The sequence below is a fragment of the Emydura macquarii genome, unplaced genomic scaffold (genome assembly GCF_026122565.2).
Source record: "Emydura macquarii macquarii isolate MOO-44397 ecotype Brisbane River unplaced genomic scaffold, CSIRO-AGI_Emac_v2 contig_1027, whole genome shotgun sequence".
Lineage (NCBI taxonomy): Eukaryota > Metazoa > Chordata > Testudines > Chelidae > Emydura > Emydura macquarii.
Window position 1 is genome coordinate 1006893 of NW_027131164.1, and position 8069 is coordinate 1014961.

Here is an 8069-nt window from a genome sequence, read left to right on the forward strand (position 1 = left end):
GTGTAGGGAGCTGAGAGCCCCGTCTCTCAGCCCAGTCTCAGCTCCACTGGCAGCTCCCTGCTGGGAGCCCAGCTGGCCCCCAGGCTCCTGGTGGGCTGTCCCCCTCTCGCCTCCTGGTTCCCAGCCGGGAACGGGGTCCAGCTGTCCATGGCTTCCAGCTGGGAAAGGGGTCCATTCTCACCCCGGCTCCCAGCTGGGAGTGGGGTCCAACTGTCCAATTCTCTAGGGGAACAGGGGCGGCCGCTGGACTCTAGCTGCCCGGCTTTCTTGTCATGGCACCACTGGGGCCATGAAATTGACAATGACAGCCAACACCTGATGTAAGAAACACAGTGCCCTAACTCCACCAACGTATGCCTTTCGTTGAGGTGCTTTTCTTATGTTGGCATAACAGGGGAGTTACATCGCCGGGAGGAGCATTTCAGCATGTACATCGCCACTGTTTTCTCGACAAAACTCTGTAGTATAGACCAGGCCCATGTAAATAATCTCAGCTGCCCCTGTCAACAATACTGCTCTGTGAACAGTTGAAAGGGTAGATCCTTTAACTCTAACTCCCTATTTCAAAGCATTTATAAATGCTTACAAATTACCAACTGAGTTGAAATTTTTTATATTTCTTCTAAACAGTGATTTTTTTTAAAGTTAGTTAGATAAAATTCCTTTTAGACATTATTGAGACACTGGACTATGAGAGAGAGTTTTTACCAATAGAGATATTATTCAGATGCTTTTCTTGAGTTCAGATGACCCCAAAACCAGCTTGGTTTTAAGGTGTGCTATGAACTGTAGTAACTATTAGGAAAAAGTTTCTCACTAGGAGGGTGGTGAAGCACTGGAATGGGTTACCTAGGAATGTGGTGGAATCGCCATCCTTCGAGGGTTTTAAGCTGCGGTTTGACAAAGCCCTGGCTGCGATGATTTAGCCAAGGTTAGTCCTGCTTTGAGCAGGGGGTTGGACTAGATGACCTCCTGAGGTCCCTTCCAACTCTAATATTCTATGATTCTATGAACTTTCTGACGTACTTTTTATATGCAGAGCACTGATACCAGTAATAGCTCATTGAAACTGGGCTGAGCTGGTAGAGTAGAATAACATATCCCTAAGAATATGAAAGACAAACAGGACTGGAAATGTGACCCAAGGACAGGCTTCAAGCCAGAGTAAGTAACTCAGTGCATGTGCCTCATACCAGGCAGTCTTGCCAATAATCTCATTTGAAATACTCAGATCAGCTCTCTCATATGGCAGTATGGCCTAATATGAGCACAGGGGTTTTTTCTTTTGTTTTGTTACTATTACTGTAGACTAAAACTTGCCATTGCAAAGATTCTACAGGACAAAATACTTCTCCCCCTCCCCCCTCCACCTATCACTACTTATAAATACAACACGGAGCAGGAAAAAAAACGAAGATTTTGCAAGTGAGCCTGTGAAACTCTTAAACTTTTGACCTAAAATCAACGTCATCTTGTCCATTATCTGATTTCTTGTATTGCCAGATATAGATACTGACTGGGATCAAATGTAACAACAACAACAACAAATGACTTTGGAAAAAGCTATTCTAGTATTTTGTTTAAAGGGCCAGTGACGACCCTTTAAGGTTCAAGAACTTGACAACATTTTTAAATGCTCAGCAGTAATTGTAAGGTTCTGCCCTGCTGATTAGTATGACAGTGACGTAGTGAGAGCTGGATAGCTTGAAGGGTTTGGTTCACTTCTAGGTTGCTGGCTTGGATCTAGCCGAGATCAACAGTGAGGGTTGTTGTTGTCATCCTTGGACTCCCTTATAGAAAATTCCTATACAATTTAACAGAAAATGATGGCCTTTCTATAAGTCATTTGAACCATTCTATGCAATAGACAATTACTATAATAAATATCTCTGCCACAGAATTCTATAGGCTGTTTCCAAAACCCTATATAAAGGATCTCATGATCCTCAGTTTTCATATTTAATTGTTTTCTAAAAAGTGCCAGCTTCTGGAATTATGTGATCTCATATAAACCTCCGCTTTTATTTATTTATTTTTTTAAAATTAGTCTTCCTGGTTGCAGAGAAAAACTTTAAAACATGGCCTTAGCCCTCTCTAAAAAGGATCAGAAACCAAAAGGCAAAATAAAAGGAATTTAAAAAAAAAAAACCTCAGGATTTTTAAACCAGATTCATGATTTTTGAACTCATGGGGTTGGAAACACTTAATTCTATAGGATTTGACTAATTCTTATACAACTCTTCTTTCATTAGTGGTACAACAGACAGGCACAGAGTTATAGGAAAGTATGCTTCAAGAGTTCTGAGTGTCCACTGCTCCATGCTGAAGCGCTACAGTTTGAGAGAGAACAAGTTGGCCTGTGTCCGTACTTCTGAGCCCCTTGGTGTCACACCAAACTAGGTCTCCTCTAAATCTTAACCCTCTTTCTCCTATTCCACTCTGTTGGTTTCAGCCCTAGTACACTGTATCGCACTTTTTTCATAATGGCTTCTTTACTTTCTCCTTACTGCTTGTTATATCTATTCATCATTTCTTGTTTAACATCAGGGCCTGATCCCAGAAAGGCAAAAGCAGACTCTCTTGCTCCATCAGAGTCCTATTAACTTCAGTGGGACCCCATGCAAGCATAAGGGTCCACCTGCACGATCCCTTTGCTGGATTCAGGCAGTTAGGTTGTAAGATCTTTGGAGACAGGAGTATGTCTTTCTGCCTTTGCTGTAAGGAGCCTAACGTACTTTGGGCTTCTGTAAAATAAACACCTGTATTAGATCAGTGGTTAGTATAAACATTTTACATAGTGGGAGTCTAGGACCTATCTCCATTACTCTGTTCCCATCTAGAAGGGCTGCAGCCCGAACCCTCTGCGAGTTAATGTGGGGTGGGCAGGACTGCAGGACCCTCTAACAACAGGTCACAACGCCAGGCTGAGAACTCCTGAACTAGATGACAACAACAACTGTCAGCCATTAATGGCTTTTCACTGGCCTATGTGAAATAAACTGGTGATCCCAGATCTGTTCCTAACGGTTTCTATAGGTAGCCATACCACATACCTGGTCTACCTGGGTGGTCTCAGCAGAGAGGCTAAGAATTGAATGGGAGCAGAGACCAAGCTGAAGGCGGTCCTTTCAGAAACAAGCCACAGACGCATTGGCAGGGCAGTGCAGGGAAATGTAGAGTGTGTGCAGTAATGGTGTATCTGTTCTACGCATTTCATTTCTCCGGACCGCCAGTCTGGCATCTTTCCAGAGTACAGCACTAAATTCACTGTAAGGTCAGGCAGCCAACTGACCACTCTACCCTTCTGAGCGATATCCTCTCTTCCCCAAGATGACTGATGGGGACAGAAAACATTTCCTGGGGTATTTAACATTCCACACACAATCATCTGGATTGTGCCATTGAATTCCACCCACGTATTTCGCCAGGAGAAACTGAATGCCCAAAACCCAAAGTGAATGAGAACAAGCACAGCATCTACCTTTTTTTAAAAGGTCACTTGCGCAGATAGAAGTTAAGAACAGTTACATTCGAGAGGGGGCGAGCTCTCCCGAGGCTTTACTAGATTTGAATACAGCTAGGTCTCTCCTTCTCTCTCTCTGTGGGAGAAGATAGAGGAGAAATGCACAAGGGAAGTGGCAGGCAGAGTGATCCTAGACCCACCCACTCTAATTTCCCACTGCAGATGTGCTGCTAGGGGTGAAGCAGCAGGGAACTTCTTAAAGACCTTCTTCCTCATCTTCCACTGTGGCACAGCCAGAATGGCAGTTCACACATAAATGGCTACGTGCTCAGGTCACAGCTCACTGGTCCAAGCTGTGCATCTCTGCTCTCTCAACACACCGCTCAGCCACGAGAACATGTCCCTGCTCCACAAAGCCACTATGAGTATCACCCAACCACAAGGAATTGGTAGTCTCCCAGGATACGTCTACATTACAAGCACATCAGCGGCACAGCTACAGCTACCCTGCGGTAGTGTAGACACTTGCTACAACACCGGAAGGGATTTTTCCATCACTGTAGCAAAGCCACTGGCCATCCCCTCAAGAGGCAGTAGCTAGGTCGATGAAGAATTCTTCTGTCGACCTAGCAGTATCTACACCAAGGCTGAAGTCAATTTAACTACGTCTCTTGGAGGTGCAATTTTTTCACAGCCCTAAGGGACATAGCTAGGTCAACCTAGGTTTTAGATGTAAATCAGGTCCTGGTGTAATAGAGGAAAGAAACAAGACGCAGCAGAGAGAAGTACTGATCTGGGTGTTTATCCCATACAATACAGTATGTTACAGTGGAGTTAAGGTTAAGAGAACGTATCAATAATTTAGGGTAAAATATATTACAAGGATTTTGTAATTATCCTAAAACCAAGCACTATAAACCCAAGAAATTCAGGGTCAAGATTAAACTTCAAAGAAATTCAAACATATGGTTTGGAAAGGTACAGTTAGGACACCCACACAGCCTTAACTCTGCCCTGCAGTAACACCATGCAATAACCATATGATTACAACTGAGGGATTTCAGTGTCCCTAGTTCTAGGTTAGAGTACACTGATTTTTGGAGACATTAGATTTCTCTTCCCTACATTTCGCTGTACAACCCTGACCCCCATGCCTCCTCATTCCTGTCCAGATCATTTTTCATACAGACATGCTCCAGTTTCTCCTCCCCTCCTGCACTCCCTGCATTCCTCCGCATGCATGTACATACACAAACATATCCCACTCATGAGTTGCCCCCTCCCTCCTGCACTCACTCTTGAGTATATCTAGTGCAACTGGTAGCTTTCAAATAGTAATATATAAAATCAATTATTTTCTGCCAGTTTTTTATAACTGAAAGATTATCCACAAAGGTTGGTGCTTACAATCTTTCTTGGGCAAATTCATAAAGAATTGCGCTATTTCAAAGTGAATGCCATCACGCATTGTTCTCAATGGGAGAGATGTCATACACTGATGTCCTCTTCCAAAATTATGGCCACCTTTCATTCATTCACCAGTCTGAGTAGAGAGGTTTGAAAAAAATAGAATTTTCCTTTTGTGGGAAATGGTAACATTTTGAAATAATTTTCCATTCTGAATCAGAGCAAAAAGTTGAAGTATTGGGACTTTTTGTTAGATGAATAATTCCAAGAAGTTTTGAATCAGAAAAGTCTAGACAAAAAACATTGAAATTTTTTAACAAAACAAATTTTTCCATTTCAAACTGGCATTTGGTAAGGAGAGGTTTCATTTTATTTCAAAATGTTGATTCAAAATGAATTTTTTCCATTTAGGAGATCCTCAATCAGGAAATCAACAAATGTCATTGAAATCAATGTTTTCCCACAGACATTCTCAATTTTAAGGAAACCATATTTTAAAACTATGACCATCTCTATCAAGGTGAATGAAGACAAGGTGTCTTAATTAATAATTAATTATAATAGTATAATAGTAGAACATTATTCTTCATCCTCTGCTGAAGGAGAAACTGTCAAAAAGATTAACATGGGGAAATGCTATTAATAAAAATTAAGTATAATATCACACATAGCCTAAACACGCTGAAATATTGTGTATAAACTATATGGGATGTTTGAAGTGTCTGTGTTATTCTGTTATTAAGATGGTTCAGAACCAAAACTAAGGTGTGACGTGAGGTGTTACATTTCTTAAAAGGACTAATTATAAAATAATTTTAAATCCTAAACTAAATAACAGATTTATTTGTAAACTCTCAAAAAAAAATCATTCTGTACTCTAAGAGAGAGCGCTGTGATTTTGGGGAGGATACACTATATTTTCACGGACAAAAAAAGAGTTTCAATCACTGCTTTAGATGCAAAACTCAGCTCAGCCTTAACTAGGGAGGAACCCGTTGTGTCTCCATAACACAATGCTCATTATCAGATGCACAGACAGTACTCGTTAATTCAGCTCTCAGCAGCCCCTCTCTCTTTCTTGTTTGCTTCTAGAAAGCTTTTCCCTAAATACAATCCTTACACAAATACATCATGGCACTACTTCCTGGCAGCCTCCAATACTGCATCATAACTACTTAATCAGAGAGTTCATGAAGCAGGAATTGTAGTATTCTTTTCAATGAAGCAGTAACAGCTTTGGCTCTATAGTAAGAATAATAGTTTCCCCTAATAAAGGTCTGTCTACATGGGAAGCATGTCTACAAGGGGAGTTATACCACTATAATTATAGCAGTATAATTATACCAGTTTGATTCTACCAGTGAATTTCCCAGTGCAGACAATCCCTAAGTTCACACTACTGTTGCTTTACACTTCCAATTCTGTTGCCTCTTAAAGCATATACACTAACATGCAAATAAAGTCCTCTTGACCCCTCACCAGTGACAATCCTGTATGGCAAAAGAATTAAACCCCAGAGATCATCATCACTGATGATCTAATTTACCATGGAAACTAAGGTAATTCAGAAAACAAGCCTGCAGCCCTGATTCTTCCACCAGCTGTTGGTGGCAGCTATTGAAGCAGAAGTTAAGCACTCAGACAGGATGTATCCTTGCATGCAGCCGGCTGCCAAAGCACGTTGATACTGAATTTTTCTTAAAAGAACCTCTGGGTGTTTTGGCAAGAGACTGACTGCATTTCTGCCCTCTCTGGCGTATTTACATCATGTTCAACTAAAAGTGAGGTGGCGTAACGCCCTTTGAAGGGCCTGCCAGAAACCAATTTATCTGCATGTTTCTAAGTCAATTATTTTACTCAGCATTATGCAATAGGGGAAAAGGTCAGGTGTCTGTAACCATTCGCTCCCTCAGCACATGTCCATGAGTTCACAGAACATCTCATTATTTAACAGTGATTAATATCAGATCCCGCCTCCACTATGTCAGTGATCCCAGCCTTCGTGGCCAATCGTAAATTTACAAAAAAACACCTTTGTGCTTTCTCCGATGCTGCCCCTTAGTCATGGGAGGAGCTCTCCGTAAACATCCCACAACGCTTCTTCATTTTTCTGCTTCTTAAAGCTCTTCTTTGCTGTGATGTCTAAAAAAAACTTGATATTAGCTAGGCAGCTGGCGTGCCAAGACCACTGCCTATTAGACTGCCCAATAGTGTCTCATTGTTTCCTTGCTCTCCCGCATCAGACTGTTGTATCCATCTCTTGTTTTTTGTCTTACATTTAAATTGAGAAGTTCCTCGGGGTAGGGACTGTCTTTTTGTTCTGTGTTTGTACAGCACCTAGCACAATGGGGTCCTGATCTAGGATTGTAGGCTCTAGGCACCACAACAATACAAATATTGTTAAATGTGGTAGGTGAGCAACATAACAATCCCAGGGTATGCCAGTATGTAAACATAAAGCCTCTGATAAGGGAGTAATGGGAGAAGAATCCAGGTGCAAATGGAAGGCTGCACCTGAAGGAGGATTCACTCTTGAGGGAGAGCAGATGGCATTTACACCACTGCCCTCGCCAAAGATTTACACCAGGAAAAGGCAGCTGTAGAACTACAGCCAAGTAGTTCCATAGTACCAGGACCCCAGGTATGGGGTACTCGTCGAGGCCAGGGCCTGGATTCAAGGAAATGTGGTCCAGGTTCAGTCTAGAAGGTCAAGCCAGAAGCAGCAGTCTGTACCAGTGTCACACTGTAGGATCAGGTCAGACTTGAGCTGGATGAGCCGCACTGGGTCGGAGCCAAGTGAGCCAGCCAAAGGAGGGGGAGTGGAAAAGAGTCAGGGCGAGGCATCGGGAGTGGAGCTGGGGACCAGGGACCGGAACCCGGGGCAAGGCTAAATATCAGGAGCAGGGCTGAGGCCAGCAACCAGGAGCAAGCCATGGCATCAGGAGTGCCCAGCAAGGTCTGTTTGCTGCAGCAAGCCAGGGATCTGCCTAGTTGTACAGATAGCCACCAGGTGTTTTCCCCAAGCTTTAAATAGCATGCCTGGGCCAAATAAAGGAATGCCGTAGGCTCCACCAGTCAGGGCCTCTATGAGTAGGACTGTCAGTGGTGCTTGAACCCATAGGCTGCTGTTTCCCACTTCACCAGAGCTGTCAAGTAGAGGTGTGGACATAGCAACTGCCCAGAAGCCAGCAGACCCAAG

General features: G+C 42.9%; 1 protein-coding gene across 1 annotated transcript in view; it reads right to left on the minus strand.

Moving 5' to 3' along the window:
• The window catches only part of LOC137150797 (protein eva-1 homolog C-like), a 180836-nt gene that overhangs the window by 74972 nt on the left and 97795 nt on the right, over window positions 1-8069 (minus strand). The gene's annotated exons all lie outside the window — the stretch shown is intronic.